Raw genomic sequence first — 20673 nt, forward strand, 5'->3', positions numbered from 1 at the left:
ACTAAACGTTTGTTTGATGTTCAGCGCAAGAAAATTGGTGAATGGTATTCTGGAGGCGCTGCGTTTAGTGCCTCGAGCGTGTAGTGGAGGGGAGCGACCGCATCGAGGTACGTTAACCACGAGTGCCATCTGGCAGTTATCTTCAAAAACGAAGGCGTGCGCACCCGTGGAGAAAGATGCGCGCCTGTCTCGGAGGTGATAAGGTGTAGAACGCAAAGCGACGGGCAGATGCCACCACCGTGTCGTAGAAGCAAAGCGTTGGAAACACTTACCCTTTTGAGTATTGCGTTGTACTGTCAGCGCAGCGCGATAAACGCCACAGTCCTTAGTGTTACTTGTATGTGTCTCTTCTAGTATAAAGGCACACATACAAAACATCGACGTGCTGTTATGACGCCTCAGATATGTGCTATAATTGATTTTTAATTGACAATCGCACAACTATGAATGCTGAAGCTTGAGCAATATTGGTGGGTGCTGCGGATAGGGTCAGTCGTTTGACGTATCGTAAAGGATGGACAAACAGACAAACGTACACACACGCAGACAAACAGACCAAAACTTTTCCGTCGAAGGTCCCCAAGAAAGGTTATCGTCTTTAAAATCCTGCGATTGTTTGCATCTGCTATCTACACTAATCTCGGTTAAGTAGTTCGTAATGTGGGCGTTACAAGACCCGACTAAAGTGTCGACCGAGCATCAGCTTCATTGTGACTAAGTGGCAAAGAGTGCACACGGTCACATATAGATAACATGATCATTGTAAGCGGTGTGGCGTCGACAGAGTGCAATTTGTTCTTGTCAAGAAATGTTGGCCTATACTTCCGGCGTCGCTCTGTATCCAGGCAAAGTGACTGACTTTTATTACAACCACACAGGATAGACCTCAATCAATTGATCTACTTCAGACAAAATATCTTTTCGCATAAAGCAATTACTGCAATTTTGTACGCACGTGGAGGAACATTTAAAAGGTATAATAGACAATTAAGCAGCTATTTGCAGACTACTTAAAACTAAAGGACAATTCCGAAAAAGTCGAGACGCTGGGCCGTCGCAAGGTGAGGTATTCAGTAACTTTTGAATGTAAAGTGGTGGTTGGGGCCGTTCTGTGGATGCCTATAGGAATGACTAGTGTTATTGCCTCATAGCTCCACGTATAGTAATTTGGTATCACGTGACGTGGATAGACGACGAAGGTACACGGCACATCCAAGTATAATAATCATGACACGGAAGTTATGTACGACATCATTTCTCTCCACCTCGTAACGTTGGATTGATATGAAAGTGACATATCAACATTTCTCATTCGTGCTTCGCATATCATCGATTCCCACTGTATGTGGGATCTGCCAATTTTCTTGGCTTTATTTCTGACAGGGCCTTTAATTGTTAGGCAGTTTTTAGGACATTTTGTCGCACGCAGGCAGTGCTTTTCCAGAGGCCACTGCTAGAAAACCTTGGAAGACACCATGTCTCCCGATTAGGGTGAACTCGCACCATTAACTTTTTTTTCTTTTTTTGCCAAAAAAACTTATTCGAGACATTACGATGTTTGAACAACGTTAGCCCCTGCGACCGGATATCCAGCGTCTTAATAGTACATCAAAAATAAAAGGCTTGCTCATCCCTTCCTCCCTTTCTCTCACGCTCAAAAAGAAAAAAAAGGAAACAAAATTAACCTTTCTCATTTCCTGTACGTTGGAAGACACATGTGCGTTGCCTGTACGAAATTGATTAGCGTACTGTTGTTGGGCCCGCTATAAAATGATGCTTAGAAAAAAAGGCAAACATCTAAAGGTAACGAAAGATGCAATGTGTGATTGCATTGCTCCTAACCACGCTGACAAAGACGCACACGCTTTCACACTTGTCTGGCTGAGACCTTCCATGCTTACTTTAAACAGGTTATAGCAGGGTAGCGCGCCATTTCTTGTGGCAAACTATTTTAACATGACGGGGCAAAAAACTCGTTCGCTGAAAATCTCGCATTGGCACCATTGCCTAAAGCGCACAATCATGTTGTCCGTTAGTCGAAAATCGAGGAATATGCGAATAAGATATGTCTGTTTTGTATAAGAATAGAATCCCGGCTTTGTGTGTGGAAAGCAGGTGCTTTTTAAGAGAGCCACTATAACGAAAAAAACACAGTATATGAATGTCACGTAATAGAAGGCGTCTCGGTAAAGCACGTAATATTACGTGGGGGAAGCGTAGAACCACGCGAGGAGTCTAAACTTGCGCAAACAGTTAACGCTTTGAAGGCACACGCATTACAAAGCGATCAGATATATTTGTCATCATCAGGCGCGAATAACATCAAAGAAGGGTGAAGCTGGACTGCAGCAGCTCCGAAGGATCCAGGATGCGCAGTTGATATTTTACTATAATTTCAGGGTGTATGCCTTGGTATAGTTGGAAACAGCCAATGTCATGCACACTGTCGTTCGTTTCCCTACGGCACGGTGCCGGCACACATCGATAACCGAAGTGAGGGTTATTGAGAAGACGATGCTCACAGAGATCGAACACGCTAGCACGTTCTGCTCTTGAAGGGGAAGCTCAAACGTCGTGCAAACTTTTAGCATTCCTATTGATTATCACTACACTTCTAGCAAACAACATTGAAAGATTACATTTACTTTCATCGTGAAGGTTTCTCAACTGCGCTAATGCACACAGATGAAGTTAAGTGAAAGATGGGACGCTTGTAGACTCACGAATTATTGTGTAATAATTAAAAGATTACATATATACAGAGAACATGTGATGAACCAAGCTCATGAAACAATGATAGACTTACCCCACCAAGTTGCAATTAAAAAAATTTGCAGGTTCCTCATAACCTGCAAATAGATGTTGTTCGAAGGATGAAAAAGGATCGACACGTTACGATATGATGCTAAATCTATGCACCAATGTTTTACGCACCGGCGTGTGTCGAACAGTCGCATACGTTTTATATAAGCTAGTTGTTTACACTTGCGCAAAGATGCCAACAACGTGAGTATTACTAACACGAGAGGTAGCAAGGTTGTATGTAATGCTCGTGCTCGCGAGGATGGTAGCCCGGGACAATGCCTCATAAATAAATTTAAGAGCACGTCATTTAACTACAATTTGCGTTAACCCGACGTGAATGCTGTATCATAGGAGTACATATGTAATATTTATAAAAGTGAATAGCCCAGCTTTGCAACAACAGTTGACGTTTCAATAAACAATACGTCTAAATACCATATTTTTCCAAAGCAACGCGGATACCTGACGTCGCTCCGTGGTTGCCACGCCGAATGCTTATTTTCGATTCCAGCTGTGGCTCTGGTATTTATTTTTTGTATTGTGTATTCGTCAGGCCAACGCTGACGATTTAACTTTTTCTTTTTAATGCTCTTGTTTTGAAACTATCCATATCTGTTCTTGCCGTTTCTCCGTTTGGTCACTACTTGGCTAAGACATGCGCCTAGTGTTAAATAACTGTGAAATAGCTGTGAAAATGTTTAGTTTTGCCAGTGGTGGTTAGCTTGCTTACGTAGGCTGGCACAACAAAGCGTCATAGTTTTACTTGCCAGTTAATTGTAGCTAGTTCTTGGTAATGTGCCAGTGCTGTATACCGCTACTGTGTTAGGCTGGAAAATAATGGCTGATGCTTGCTTATGATGGTTATGGCTAGCTATATGATAGCTCACGTTGTTTCACAGTGGGCTAGTGTTTGTTTAGGTATTGAATATATATAGTTATGGCTAATGTTGGTAAAGTGGTACTTACTAGTGTTTTTTTTTCATTTCGTAATAGACAGTTATAGTTTCCCGTTAGCGCGATAGCGAACGTTACGAGAATGGCGTTATCGTGCAGAAAACTGTTCGTTGTTGACAGCGTCTTAGAGTTTAGCGGAATAGCGTTTATCTGGTTTACGTGCGCCAGCTGGGATATTGGCACCACTTATGGGACGGTTCAGAAGTAAGAACAGTGGAAAAAAAAAGAAAAGAATTTCTGACTGTCTCACCACGCGAAGCATTGTTACAAGCCTATTTCAGTAATAATAAAAGTACATAAATATAAAACATGCACAAAACGCGAAAGCATTTATGCTGCCAATTTGTTTACATGGATCTTTTAGTTAGGCCTAGACAAGTTTGAAATGAGAAGCTATTTATAAAACTACTCCAACTTATCCGTAATACTCAGTCATCGAAGTTAGCTGAAGACAAGCGAAGCCACTTTAACGTTTCGTTTACTGCGAACAAAGCGAATCTTTCAACAACTACGCCCAAATCACTTCAAAGCGAGCGTCGGAGAGCGCCGCCATGTTTTACATACACTACGTACAGGTAACGTACGTATCTGGGCACGCGCACTTCGATCCCGCTTTCAGAGTACGCCCGGAATCCCGGTAAGCCTGGTATACTTTAACTGTTTATTGTTAGCCAACTTTTAGTAGTTCTTGGCACGAACTGGCAAATGTTACATGGAGCTGCCTATTGTACTCTAAACTTCAGCTTACGCTAATTAATGTGGGCTAGTAGTGGCTAACTGCTTATTAGTGTCAGCTTACTGTCAGTTGCTGTTAGCTGACTCGTGATAACTTATACTAGTAATCGCTCGAGTTGACCAGCTCTAGGAAATGCTCAGAGACAGGTGGCTAATGAAAAAAATATATATGTGGTACTCTTAAATAGTACAGTCTTAGTGCCGCTTTGACAGCAACACTTATAAAAGTGGCCCTGAAACACTTTTTAGGAAAGATTGCATGGAATGAATTCACTAGAAGAGGTTATTGCCTCACGAACTCAATGCCACAAAAGTTTTAAAAATTCCTCCAGCGCGAGTAGTTACACAGATTTGTCGCCTGCTGCATTTGCAATCTCTCTTCTCTCGTACCGACGAAAGCGCTGGCAGTTTAGCAAGGAGGGATTTCAGGGGCTAAGAAAATACGTCACTCACGCCTCATGACTTTGAGCACTGTTTCTTTTTTTTTTCTCTCAGAATGCGCGGCTTCCTCAGTGTGATTGCGCTCGCACGCATGGACAAGTCACGGCCTCCCGCTAGATTAGATTTGTGGGGTTTAACGTCCCAAAAGCACCATATGATTATGAGAGACGCCTTAGTGGAGAACTTCTGAAATTTCGACCACCTGGGGTTCTTTAACGTGCACCCAAATCTGAGTACACGGCCTACAACTTTTCCGCCTCCATTCACGGCCTCCCGCGGCAATCTTTGTAAAGACCGACCGTGCCATGTTCAAATCAACCAATGACTGATAGACAGGCTTTCTACGAGTGAGTTTTTAGCGTCGTCCGTCATTTGTCGAGAGAAGAAAAAGCAATTTTTAGCTGATTTTGATAATTTATTGTGAATTCCAGGCAGCGTGCTGCGCTATAATATTTGGCTCGCGTGTTGTCGGGAGACTTTAGTACGGAGCGGCATCATTTTTTGACCACGCTCAAAAATTGTTGCAGGGCCCCTTTAAGCAGCACTAAGTAATGCTAGTAGTCTGTTGGTTAGTATTTTATAATGCGGTCCACAGTATATTGATCACATTATGCGTTCTCGCGACAACGTAATAGTTATTGCATATGCCATAGCGTACTTTTTTTATATGTATAGTGTAGAGTTGCTGGATGCCGCAAGAATGTGCCAACAAACGTGGCTCATAATATCTATGTCATGCTGCACTATCTCAGCCCCCGCGGTGATAGAATGGTGGCGACGAATTTCATTGGCACCGAAATATTACTGGCCTTCAGGCATTAAAGCGTTACAGTGTTGCCGATGTGAATGGTGAGTCGGTGTCATGCATAAGCTACTCAATTTGCAGCACCAGGCGTCTATATTTCTGCTAACACTGGACTCAAAACTTGAATGTGTTGCACTAATGGCTGGTGGCTTTCTGCGTGGTATAACATGAATTCCAACATTGCTCGGTATTCGCCAAAGTTTTCTGTTGCTATGAATCCCGACTTCTTAGGCACACAATTTACGCCTGATAGCGCGTTTCTCTGCGGTACTAGTGAATACTGAAGAAAAAAAAAGCATGAGTTAAGACCATAGCACGAGGTGGCTGATATGGAGTTTCTGCGTTTCTGGCAAGCATTTTCCGGTAATTTCTTCTTCAATGGATAGTGAATGTCTAGTCACCTGTTACCTTTCCCGCTTTCGCCCCACTGCGGTGGTCTGGAGGCTAAGGTACTCGGCTGCTGACCCGCAGGTCGCGGGCTCAAATCCCGACTGCGGCAGCTGCATTTACGATGGAGGCGGAAATGTTGTAGGCCCATGTGTTCAGATTTGGGTGCACGTTAATGAACCCCAGGGGGTCCAAATTTCCGGAGCCCTACAGTACGACATCTCTCATAATTATATGGTGGTTTTGGGACGTTAAACCCCACATATCAACCTTTCCCGCATTCTTTCGTTATTTGTAACGATGGCCTCTTCAACCTGACAGTTTCACAGCAATTCGTTTTAAGTATGATATCGGGCATCTACTTATAACTTATTCAAAGCGTCCATCAATCATAGGCATGGAAACGGAAAGGATTTCCGGTGTCTTTTTTTCTCGTTTTATGCTAGTAATAAGCACAGTACACACTTTATTATAAAACGACAGGACATTCGAAAAATGCACACAGCACGTATAGCGAATCTCTAGACTGTGAAAGGTAAGCAAAATTAAATTCCATATGAAAGCAAACGTTTCAGGGGAAGCTTTTTATTCCTTGCGAAACTCCTGAGGCGCCTTGGTGCAGCATCCATGTACAAAAGTCTTCTTATATATGATTGTGCTAGATCAGGTCATGCTCCGTTTGTGCATCAAGTGCACCGGGAGCACGCACAATATTCTTGCGTTTTACTGCTGGCGAACCAAACGCTTTATCTTAACAACCATGAAGCCCTAATTTAAGCCCTTTGCATGACGTTCAGTTGAAACTTTTATCAGCTGAAGCATTATGAAGAAATACAGAGGTTGCAACTTGATGAACTTTTGACATAGCTAGATGATATCAATATTCCAAGATACTTTATCCTATCTGTCATGAAGGGCACAGCAATATTAAAAATCAACAGGCAGTGACGCCACGAAAAGTACATCTGGTATGTTACTTGTCGTAATTGTAACTGTCAAAACAATAAAGTAGTCGAAAACAGCTACCTGCCGCTGAAGAAGATTGAATCAGCAACCTTCGAATAACGTGTTCAATGCTTTAGCAGCATAGCTACAGCAGTGGTCATCCCCGTGTCTCCTGTATGGGGTATGTATGTGCAATTAAATATAGGAGTGTTCGTGCCGCTTATAGCCATGACGGCGGGTGTGGAACACTCTTGTGGTGTCTCTTGGCGTCACGCGGCATGTCGAGCTGGCAGCTGACCCATAATATCTATCTCAATGCATTAAGCCTGCTGGAACGAGATCATCGCTATGAATTAGGCAAAGAAATGTAACTTTAAGGGCTCGTTATTCTTTGCTAAACATAACAATAGTCGTAACTAACAGTAAATCGTGTCAATGAAAGTAAAAAAAGTCGTTATTTGCAGTTGTTATAAAAATAATAATAATGACGTACCTACAAAAACATAATGTGTGCGTCGGAAAATACCAAGCCTGCCTGTAGACTGTCAATAATCTGCCAATAATGACTCATTATTAATGTAAAGAAGTAAACTCCCTTCAAGTTTTCTTGTACCGTTCTCTGTAAACAGAAATAGTAATCGAGTCGTGTTCGTCACACTTTAGCAACTAGTTTTTGTCTTCCTTCTTTATGTGACTTTCTGACTTAGATTTTTCTTCCCCAATAATTCCTTCGCAGAGACACTGCCATTGCGAAAAACATGGCCCGAAGATCTACCTTACTGGTGATAGCCATCACTTGTCTGCTTCTTTGTGGTAAGTGGAGAAAATACTGATTAACTACGATATCGAAATGCTAGTTTTCGCTTAAGGAGGTGGTCCCCATCCGGTGGCAACCACTTCGCATTTTACACACAATCTGCTCCCTTCTTGCAAATATGGAGAAGTGGCACTGTCTGGTGTATTTTTTGAACTATTGGCAAGATGGTGGTAGTGGAACCACCATCTTTAACAATGCGCACTTTTTCGGTTAAAAGTTTAGAGTGAAAAGACGACAAGTCGAGCCTCAATTAGGGTGGTTCTCTATAGACTGCAAATAGACTTTCGGGCTTTTAACGTGATAACTTTAAAGGGCTCACGTCACAAAAAAGTGCTCAAACTTGCATTAAGTCACGCAAGCCTTGAAATAGCGAAACTGGGCGATTCTGAAGTCTAATCTGGTTGCTTCTATAGGTTGATTCACAGCGCAAAACGGTTCCAGCTCCAGAGACGAAAAGATGCGCTGAAACATAGCCTTCCAAGCTCCTATAGATCTAGGGCCACGTCGTCATTCACGTAGAGCTTTCATCTCTGCGGAGTACTTTGGCAGCCGCCGTTGAATGTCCAGATTCCTATAAGATCCTCTCTCCGTACGTTGCGCTGAAATGTGCAGGCACGGTGCTTATCACTGGGTAATTCCTGGGAATTCATTAAAACTTTTCTCATTTAGCGATTATGTTTACCTACAATTATTAGTTAGAGTTGGTCTCCGCCCGTTGCCTCCTTAGTTTTCAGTGAACTAGCGGTGTGTGGAGCAGCCGTCAATAGTGCGATTAGCAAACTTTTTGTTGCATATACCCCTTCATTGCGAACAGAGTTTGCTGAACACGGGAAAGTTTTTGAGGCCAGCTTAGGAAGCTCTATTGTTAATACCTTGGTGGCGGTATTCTCATGATGTGAAGATTAAGGAGAATTCAAATAATAGAACGAGTCGGATTAAAACCCCGACCGTCCTTGCAGCAGTCAGGTGTCCTGACTAAGAGCCAAGTCAATGATTTATGCTATTTTGCAAAGAAATCCTATGCAGGTGTCATGCAGTGCGTGTAGTAGCCGGCTCGCATAATAATTTAGCTAGAAGCTTGGCATTCCTGGAAACAACATACCTTGTGAACTGGGTATTATGTGGGTGAATAATTAGCCCATCCTCTAGAAAGTCATCAGACATAATTATTCATTGTAAGCAGCAACAGCTTTAGCGAAGCGTGCTGCTGCGCAGACGCTGACATTGTCTTGTAGGCACGTAGTGGGCTTTTTGAAAGTGTACTTGCAGTATGCATGCGTTCTATACTACAAAAAAAAACACGGAGAAGGGAAAGCTACAGAGGCACAGGGTCTTCACATGTTCCGCTACGCGAAGTAGTCCAGTATGTCATGCATTACTATTTGTCTTCTGATAGTGCGAATTTTTCGACGTAATTCCCGCAACAGAATTACGTCACTGAAGTCTAGGTGGGCCTCGGCATAAAACACTTGCGTGTTGATATTTCAGCAATTCGTTAGTGGCATAGGTGCTACCTACCATGCGTAAGACATTTCTTCCCACATGCATACCGCTTTCTGACTGAAGTGAAATTAGTACCACTCAGCCTCAACAGTGAAGGACATAGAAATGTTTCATTACGTTTGGATTCCTGTAACAGCCGTGTTATAATAACGCCTGCAGGTTGATTTCACTCTTGCTGAGACGATCTTTACTGTTTTATCCTTTTTTTCATTCATTCCCATATTTAGAAGGGAACGCCGTTATGAGGAAGCCATATGACTCTGAAGCTGGAGCCAGGGCAGTTTTCGATGCATCAGAGCGTTCCGGCAGTGCAGCTCACGAAGAGCAAGGTCGGGTGAGCGGCAACTGTGTCGCCACTCTCTGCGGCCAATCTATGGGGTGAGGACATCCGGATGAAGGCAGCGGGCGAGAGCAATCGAGGATGGACGTGACTCTGTATTAAAGGAAAAGTTACAGAAATATTGTTTTCCCTGATAAGTGTCGACTTCATTCTAGTTGCCATATAGTCAAACTGTCTATAGAAGCCTTCGAGGCACCATGGCTCGGTCTCACAGAATTTCTTATTTTTTAAGGAAAGATTCTGGTTCTCCAAATATATTTTCTCTACTTTATAGGCTTCCTGTGGCGCTCACCCTCTCTATCTGACTCCCCCATATAAGACACCTATTTCATTGTTTCGGTTTGCACAGCTTTTACATATCATCGTCGTCACCGCAACGAAAGACAAACATTTTGGACAGTAAACACTCTTGAACCCACGTTTTAATAAAATTTTGTGGTTAAATTTGAAGCACACACAAAAGAAGGAGCACAGTGATAAACAATCATTCTTGTGTCGCCGACATGAGTAGAGTTTATGAACGAAATTGTGAGTGTATCTTCCCGTAAATGTGCATTTTGCGTCAGTATAAAAATCGTGTGAGAGATAGTATTTATTCTTTCAAATGATACTGTAAGCTAAGAAGAAAACCCATGTAGAATACAGGTTAAAAGTTTGTCACAAGTATACGTAGAAATAAATAATAGGTCAGTTCGTAACCAAAATAAGTATATGAACACATGCATATGTAAGTATCACACACACACCTGCACGCATGCATAATTCAGAAGAACCTCAGGTGGTCAAAATTTCCGGAGCCCTCCACTACGGCGTCTCTCATAATCATATGGTGGTTTTGGGACATTAAACGCCACAAATCTAATCTAATCTATGCATAATTCATATTCAAGACCACAATCAACTGACAGTTATATTGCGTTGTACAACCAGAACAGTTACGTGAACACACATGATTATATACGTCAGATTGTTCAGTCGCCGCTACGAAAAACGCCACCACCAGTGCCCCCAGTGCCGCACAGGCTGTAACTGGGAAGTGCAAGGAACGCCGTACGCAAGCGAAGTCGCATAGGCCCTCCTCTTTCCTTGGTGTTGAAGAGCAGTTCCCTGATAATGAAGCACCTAGCAAGCTTCTAACGTCCATCCAACGTCGATTCAGGAAAGTAGGAGGCTTATCAAAGCGAAATGCCGGTACAACGCCATTGATGTTTCAGTTTACTTCGGCGTGCTGCGACATGCAGTTTAAGTGCAAGTGAGGGGCGCATGACATTGAGTTCGAGGAAGTGCGTTAAACTTTGGCATACGCATGATGCCAAAGCGATTAGGTAAATATGTGAGTAATGTATCCTATGATCAGTGTTACGAAGTCCACTTCGTCAAGCGCGAATGCCCCAGCATTTTTCGCTTTTGCAGTTGCGTTCTCCATTCATCTCTCGCTTCTTGTGTGTTGAAGTGCTGTATTACACATCCTATTAAGTTCGGTTGCTGGTTGCTTTCCGTTAAATACAGCTCCGGCAACGCGGATACCAACGGAAAGAAACAAAAAACCTTATTGTGGTCATGACCAACATTTTGAGATTTTACTGTATGACGTACAAGATATCATTTGCTAGTGAAAGCCGGAACTTGGAGCTTTCAGCGCCTACGACTGCGATGCTGTGTGATGGCGACGACTTCAGAATATCGGTGGCCGCTGCTTCTGTGGTGTTTATCGCCCGCGTCACCAGTCTCCATTTAACGTGGCGCGCACCGTGATCAGAGGTTTTCTTGAGCTTCATAATCAAAGTTGCTTTGGTTCTCCGTCCAGGCTACACAAAACAATAACACAAGCAGTAACCACAGTTTCTTTAGCGCCCGGCTGTGGGGAATGCGAACAATTCGTTCACCCAACACGTTTTAAACGGTCCTTATGTAGCACTCTCACCGTTGTGCTTCGCGACAGCTACATGAATTGGTAAAACAGTAGTTCTTTACGTGCATGGCAATGCAAAACGCAGCGTTAGTGCACCTATGGTCTTTTTCTTTTTTTTTGTACAGCGCTTAGCTGTTGCATCTGCTCTTGCTTTCACCGTCGTTTTGGCGAGTGAACCAGTAAGCACTTCATGTCAGTTCGGTGACACGTCCTACTAGCGGAAAGAAAGACGTAGCTCTTTTTCTAAGAGTTCAATGCACAGACACACCTAATATTTAGCTCAATCGTTGTTACGCACACGATGCACCTAGATGTGCACCAAACTGGACAAGAGAGTTGGGCTTTACACTACCCAAAACTGCGTCGCCAGGGGCGCTACGTGTTTGCCAAACTACAGAATCTCACGTCTATATACATATATAAGTACACCTGCACATATAATAAATGACGCTGAAATAAGGTGACTATAAGGCTACCACATTACTGTAAGCAAACCCGCAATAACGAGTCTACGAAAAATTCTATAGAGCCCGAAAGGGGGAAGTGTACACCACATTAGGATGCCATTGAGTTGTGTATATTTGAAGGAAATCAATCTACAGAGCAGTACAGTCTGTAATAGCGCGAGGAAGAAAAAAAAGGGCGAATGCGTTGGTTTCGCGATGTGTGCAGTCGGTGACAAGCTACGAATGAACAAAAATGCCGACGTATCTGCGTGTTTCGCTGGAGAATATTGTCGAAAAAGCCCTGAGAAGTTTGGATGGCGCCTCCTGGTGGGAGGCTTGGCTGACGTCACGGAACGGACTCTTGGACGCCCGCCGTGGCGGGCCAACCTAATGATGCGTTCGGTTCATGCACTGTTCCGCTGTTTGTGTAGGTTTTCTGCTCATCTGAAGTTCCAGATGGATAGGAAAAATAGAGTACGTAGTGTTCCTGATAAAAAAAAATGTTTACCTTTGCTTCTGCAAGTCGCTTGCTCAGTCGTAGGCAATGTGAGTGGGGCGAAAAAGCCTGTGTCGCGCTTAACCTATATGATGGATTATATTCCTGTCCACGGCAGCCGTATCCTTAAGGGTGTGAAAAGCAATGACACACTTCTTCTTGAATACAACACACTCATTGACGCATAATCATTTGATTTTGAGACGCAAAACACCCTACTTAAATTATTATGTTGGGTTGTTTAGGGGTAAGTTTTTTAGAAAATTTGGGGATTTCCCAACCTCTAGTGTTATTTGTATCGGAGGAATCCACGTGTCTATGGACAGCGCTTTCACTGGTGTGCCAAGCATCGTGCTCGCGTGCACAATCGAATCTCACAAAATATGTTGAATGCACTCCCCTATAATATAGCCGCTGCTGTTGTGTCTGTTGTTCTCGTGTACTTGCTCACTATAAAACGTTGTTTAGTTTCATGTTTCTTTGGCAATAATTTGCAAGTTTTATTTCACCGAAATAATTGAGGTTATGTGCGGAAATCCTCATTGCTGTCAGATTCTATCTTTGTGCAGAATCATACCAACGGTGCAGCCAGGCCCCTAACTATGCTTTGAAGTTTAGATCATCATCATCATCATCATCATCATCATCATCATCAGCAGCAGCAGCAGCAGCAGCAGCAGCCTGACTACGTCCACTGCAGGACAAATGCCTCTCATATGTTCCACCAGTCAACTCGGTCCTGTGCTTGATGATGCCAATTTATACCCGCAAACTTCTTGATCCCATCTTCCCACCTAACCTTCTGTCTCCCCCTAACCCGTTTGTCTTCTCTGGGAATCTAGTTAGTTACCCTTAGTGACCAGTGGTTATCCTGTCTGTACGTTACATGCCCGGCCCATGTCCATTTCCTCTTCTTGATTTCAACTATGATATCCTTAACCCCCATTTGTTCCCTAATCCACTCTGCTCTCTTGTCTCTTAAGGTTACACCTACCATTTTTCTTTCCATTGCTCGCTGAGTCGTCCTCAACTTAAGCTGAACCCTTTTTGTGAGTCTCCAGGTTTCTGCTCTATAGCCAAGTACCAGCAAAATGCAGCTGTTATATACCTTCCTTTTGAAGGATAGCGGCAATCTACTTGTCATAATTTGAGACTGCTCACGAAATCTGCTCCACCTTATTCTTATTCTTTTGGTTACTTCAATCTCGTGGTTCGGCTCCGTGGTAATTACCTACCCCAAGTAGATATAGTCTTTTAAAACTTGAAGGGCCCTATTACCTATCCTAAAGCGCTGCTCTCTTCCGAGGTTGTTGTACATTAGTTTCGTTTTCTGGCGATTAATTTTAAGACCCACTTTTCTGCTCTCTTTGTCTAACTCCGCAATCATGAGTTGCTATTCCTCCCTTGAGTTACTCAGCAATGCAATGTCATCGACGAAGCGCAGGTTACTAAGGTACTCTCCATTAACTCTTATCCGAAACTGTTCTCATTCTAGGCTTCTGAAAAACTCCTTTGAGCATGTGGTAAACAGCTTCGGGGAGATTGCGTCCCCCTGTCTTACACCGTTCTTGATTGGTATTCTGTTGCTTCCTTCATGAAGTGCTATAGTAGCAGTTGATCCCCTGTAGAGTTCTTCAAGGATGTTTATATATACTTCATTGACGCCTTGATTCCGCAGTGTTTGCATGGCTGCTGATATTTCTACTGAGTCAAACGCCTTATCGTAATCTATGAAGGCTATGTATAGTGCTTGGCTATATTCTGAACATTTCTCGATTACATGATTGATAGTATGAATGTGGTCGATTGTTGAGTAGCCTGTTCGACATCCTGCCTTTTCCTTTGCTTGATTGAATTCTAATATTTTCTAACTCTGTTAGCAATTAGTTTATTAAATAGCTTGTATGCTACGGAGAGCAGGCTGATCGGCCTTTAATTCTTTATGTCCTTGTCATCTTCTTTCTTATGTATTAAGATGGTGTTAGCATTCTTCCAAGGCTATGGTACTCTTCCCGTCAGGAGGCACCTCGTAAACAGGGTGGCTAGTTTTTCTAACACAATCTTCCCTCCATCTTTCAGCAGATCTGATGTTACCTGGTCCTCACCAGCAGCTTTACCTCTTTGGATGCTCTCCAAGGCTTTTCTGACTTCTATCATTACTGGTGGGGCGTCATCTGGGTTCCTGCTAGTTCTTATAGCACTAAGGTCAGAGTGGTCGCGGCTACTGTACAGGTCTCTGTAAATCTTCTCCGCTATTTTAACTCTCCTGTACAGGTCTCTGTAAAACTCCTCGGCTATTTTAACTCTCCTATCCATATTGGTAGTTATTTTGCATTCTTTGTATTTTAGTGCATACATTCAACTTCTGCCTATCTCAAGTTTCCTCTTGACAGCTTTGACGCTTCCTCTGTTTTTCAGAGCGTGTTCAATTCTCTCCATGTTGTGCGTTCTTACATGGAATACCTTACGCTTATTAATCAACTTCGAAAGCTCTGCCAGTTCTACTCTGTCTGTTGTACTTGAGACTTTCATGCTTTGATGCTTTTTAATGAGGTTATTTGTCTCCGGGGAGAGCTTGTCAGTGTCCTGTCTAAGTACCGTACCTCCCACTTCCACTGCACACTCCCTAATTATACTCGTCAGAATATCATTCTTTGCGTTAACGCTAATGCCGGTTTCCTCGATAAGAGCCCAGTACCTGTTCTGAAGCGACAATCTGAATTCTTCTACTTTCGCTCTCAGTGCTAGATCATTGATTGGCTTCTTGCGTATCTGTTTCTGTCGTTCCTTTTTCAAGTCTAGGCGAATTCGAGACGGTATCATTCTATGGTCACTGCATCGTACCTTGCCAAGCACTTCCACATCCTGCACGATGCCTGGGTGTGCACTCATTATAAAGTCTATTTTGTTCTTATTTTGGCCATTAGGGCTCCTCCATGTCCACTTACGGTTTCCTCGTTTTCGGTGGAAGGTATTGAAATAAGTAAATTTTCGCGTTCTGCAAAATCTGCTAGTAGCTCTCCTCTGGCACTTCTAGTACCAATGCCATAATCTCTCACTGCCTGGTCTCCAGCCTGCTTCTTCCCTACCTTCGCATTAAAACTTCCCATCAGTATAGTATACTGTGTTTTTACCTTACGCATTGCCGATTCCACATCTTCATAGAAACTTTCAACTGAAGCGTCTTCATGGCTGAATGTAGTTTAGATAGCCAACTAATAACTTAATTTTTGTTTGCAACTAATTACGTGGACAGGAAGTGCAAGACCAGTCGTCTACTCATCGAACTAAGTGTTGTTTATTTAATATTTACCTCATGGGGTCACGGAGTGCGCGATCGAGAAAGTTCATTGCGAATTTCTGGCATTTGTGTTCGAATCATTGATATGCGGTGTCCCTACGCAATGTCAACACTATCAATTGTGAAGCGCAGGTATATCACTCGAACATTTCATGCAAATCAGGGCATAAGACTGCATAACGGCTAATGACTGCTGAGATGAAACGCGTACATATGATAAAAATCGCCATATCTCGACATTTCCGAAATGTTTGCGTGTGTAGCAGTATTACATTGTTAATTTTCTGAATACGTTAGGTTAGTCCTTAGGACAGTCAGATTCCTGTAAAGTTTCCTGTTGGAGAAGGGCAATTCTGCCAAATTATTTACATTTTTTGCAGATGCAAGCCTAACTTGCTCGGCAAAGTGCAATGTATTTAGTGTACCAAACCGTATAATTTTGTTTGTGATATTTCGGCAAACTCGTTGTAATCACATTAGCACCATTCACAATACTTTCATAGCAGCCAGTTCTAATGAATACGATTGTCTTGTTTATTGTGAAAAGACTATTTTCACAATAAATCTTCCGTTCGGACGCGAGTCTGCCAATCCTAGGTTATTATTTATCAAAGCTTTTTACAGCTGCGACACGTTTCACTAGTTATGAAGCCTACCTCCTTGAACCTTGAGAGATTTGCGTCACAAAATTTAGGAGTAATCGGCAACGTTTCGCTAAAGAGCGAGTACACGGCGGGTGCAGGAAAAGGAGACAAGCGGCGGTGGAGTATCCTTGCCGTGACGTCAAAGAGCCGCGACCACAGCGACGCCAGTGTTTGTTCTTGGGGCTAGTAGTGTTTTGTCAGGAGAGAGAGAGAATGAAATGTTTATTTGGCGTTCTCCTCGAAAAAATTGGCGAGATGGCGCTGCGTGAGATTAGAGAGCCATGCTTCAGTAGGTTGAAGAAACGAAGTTTTTCTAGAACGCAAAGTAACTGGTAAGTGGCAGCGTCATGTAGTTTTAGTAAGAGTAACCATATACAGTTACTCTGGTCTTAGTTAGAATTAGTCGATGCGCGCGCCCCCCTCCGCTCCCGTGGAGGTTTGAGACAAGAGGGTCTCATGTGGTGTTTAAAGAGAAAAGGAGAGAAAAGTGAGCCCCGTAACTGTCTGCATCAGAGAGCGACACCTCAACAGTAGCTCACAAGCAATGGGGGTAAGAAAGGATTAAAAGGATAGAATTAAAAGGTAACTAGATAGAGGAAGGAGAGAGCGAGGCGCAGGGACCGCGAACAACAGAAAACGACGGAAGTAAAGAGGAGAGGAGACAAGAGGGTCGTCTGCTACGGCGTCCGGCATTACGATGCCCTCTTCACAAGCCGCCTATCGCCACGCTAGGGAGCTAACGAGTGACGCGTGGCTGCATACAGTTTGTGTGTGTGTGTGTGAAAACGTGCGGTACTCAATCAACATGGGAGAAAGACAACGTTTTCGCACCAAGAGTGTGAAAGTCAGATTTCTATTCTCTAATCTTGAATATTCTGTTTATTTTTTAAGTGAAATTATCAGATAAAGTTGCTCGCAGCAGAAAACTAGCGTCGACGTCAGCCGCGTTCACACCTTCAATTAGAATCTTTTTGGACTAGCCGGTAAATATTTATATAGGTTAAAGATGGGAAACACATGCACCCAAGTCTCATGACTTGTCATTGTTGCTGTGTGTTGTGTGCCTTCTACAAAAGTGTAAAAAAAACGTTTGCCAGTCAGCTGAAAAAAAAACATAAAGAAAAACACGCGGTGTCGTGAGACAAGAGAAAAACTGCCATTGCGTACCATATTTTCACATCTTCTTTTCGAATTATTCATCAGCTCTATTACAAATCGTACCCTGCAAAGCACCGTATATTGAATTTTATTTTCGTCTCTTTTATCTTACAGCGTTTGGGCAAAAAATTATTGAAAACATGTCATACTTTTTGATGCTATGCAAGTGGTTTTTATGGCATTAAGGCATGACTCATACGCAGACATTAGCTATCCGACAAAGTTTAGCGTGTTTTCTACAGGAATATAATGAAAATAATAGTTTTTCTTAAACGTTCATCGATATCAATAAAAGGAAGTGGCCACACGGCTTTACAACAATGGAAAATCACACTGCATTCGATATACCTCAAATATCGGTGCATGCTTCAGCTTGATTTGGATGATTTAATATACTTCAAAAACAAGCGCTACAAATCCCTGAAAGTTAACCGCAGTGCATGAAATTTCTAAGCAGCCGGCATTTTGACGCAGCCAAAGCGAATCGCTGACCCGGCCGGCGGATCGCTGTGGGTGAAGCCAACGGGTTAATAAGAAAGAAGTGAAAGAGTGTCGGTTTCACTACATCAACGTGTATAGGAGCCCAGTCACTAGATCAAGATGGCTAGGCGTTGAGAAAGTGCTTAATGGGACACTTAAGTCATATAACTATTTACGTGACAGTAATACCTCAATGAATGACAACGTTGATATTATCAACAGCAGTGCCCTACTAACCGAGAAATGAACGTGATTGCACGAGAACACATGTGGCGCAGTAGGACAATCTCAAAATAATACCGATAACGTCAGGATTACAACCTACATATAATTACTAGTGATCGAACAAGCTGCACTGAATAAATAACCTTCACTGCGTCAAGAGAAGTAATAAAATGCCGCTTGTTCTTTTCTGTTTGATTATTAAAAACACAGGGCGTTACTATTACTATGAGGAATGCTGCGACTGGTTCAAAAGTTCACTTTTCGCCTAGTTAAGCTGGACAGGTCGTGTCATATAGCGCGTCCCAGTTGAACCAAGCACGTCTGCCATCTCGGAGCCAATGGCAGAAAATGGTTCAATGGCGGTTGTTGCTGTTGGGGCTCCCGCTGCTTTTGTTCTACTCCTACTAGTGTGCGTGGTCACGTAGTAAAGCCGGGCAAAGTTGTGCGCGGCAACAGTGACTTTGTACGTTCTTATCGAGGCTTGTAATGTGAAGTGCGCTTACCCGATGTGCGCCTCTAAAATGTGGCATTATTTTAAATCAAGCCCTTCCTTGGCACAAAAGTAAGACTTTGAAGTTTCCAGACCGCTATTTCAACAATCAACGTCGACTTAATAGTTGCCATTAGAAACCCTTTAAACTTTCGCAGGGTGGCTGAAGCGTGTGACTGGCCGACTTGACTTGACTTGGCTTGACTTGACTTACTGACTAACTGACTTGACTTACTGACTGACTGACGCGACGGACTGACGGACTTGAGAAAGACTATAGTCTATAGTAAGTCTCCGACAGCCCTAAACGTCTGTACAGACGTAAAGTACGTCACACAAATACATCACATATATCCCACAACATAGGCACACAGCTCTTCATGCTGTAAGGAGATGACCGACTTTCACCGTCATTACGAGGGGATGCGAATCATCACTCTGGAGCTTATTCTCTTAAGGACATCTGGGACAAGGCAGAAGAAAGTTTCTCTTGCCAGCTGAGATCTGGAGAGCCAGCTGTTCCCGCTAAGTCAAGCCCAACGAGCCGCAAATGTCAGCAGATCGGTGCACTGAAGACCTCACCAACTTGACCAGAAAGCTTTGGTTACGGTGCTCGATTGCTGATCCGAAGTAAGCGAGATCACATCTCAGCGACCGCATTTCCAATGGAGGCTAAAAGACTTCAGGCCTGTATATTTGGAGAGAGAAGCACGTAAAAAAAACCCCAAGTAGTCAAAAGTTCCGGAAACCTTGACCACGGCATCCCTGATAATAGTATGGTGGTTTTGGGAAGTCAAACGTTAACCCTTATATTCAACGAAGCTCGCAGTGTACCTCATGCATGCATTTTAGCTGACTCCAAGGCGATATCAATCTTTCTTTTCTTCTTCTCAGTCGATGAGGTTATCCTACCCAAACCACACTTCGGAAGATTTCTGTACCTAACGTGATTTTGCTCTACCTCCAAGATCGAAAGCACCTACCTGGTTTTGCATTGAATCCGTGATCGGACCGCCTTTATGTTGTGGTAATGTTATGGTAACCTCATGTGACATTTATTAGTACGGAAAGTTGAGCGAGTTGGTTTGAGGACATTCTTGGTAACTTTTCAGGGCGCACACAGTGTACGGGCAAAACGGAAGGCGAGAAGACCAAACAAGCGCGAACTCAAAACTCAGTTATTGAAACAAATAGACGAAATATATATCCCAGGGTAGCTCGAGAGCACATGTGCGTAAAAAGTAAAAGGAACAAAAGGCAAAAAAACTATCTAAAAAGAATGTAAAAGCTATTGTCATGGCGTGTTATTGTTGTTTCTTTTGCTTTTCTTTCGTTACGTTTTTTACGCACATGCGCTCTTGAGCTACCCTGGGATATATATTTCGTGTATTGAAATAACTGAGTTGTGAGTTCACCTTTGTTTGTCTTTTGATTAATTTGATTTATATTTGGGGTTCAACGTCCCAAAACCACCATATGAATATGAGAGGCGCCGTTGTGGAGGGCTCCGGAAATTTCGACCAGCTGGGGTTCTTTAACATGCACCCAATCTGAGAACACGGGCCTACAACATTTTGTTGGTCTTCTTACCTTTCGCTTTCCAGTACACCGTGTGCGAACCGAAATGTTACCGAGAATGTCATGTGACATTACATGACGTGACGTCACAATGCGTCACAAGTTTTGGTGATCTCACAAGATTATTATTATTATGATGATGATTAAAACTTTCTTTAGGTCCAGAGAAGACGCAGAAAAGACCCCGTGCCACCCGGCTAGTCCCACGTAG

This window comes from Rhipicephalus microplus, chromosome 3 (assembly GCF_043290135.1).
Source record: "Rhipicephalus microplus isolate Deutch F79 chromosome 3, USDA_Rmic, whole genome shotgun sequence".
Lineage (NCBI taxonomy): Eukaryota > Metazoa > Arthropoda > Arachnida > Ixodida > Ixodidae > Rhipicephalus > Rhipicephalus microplus.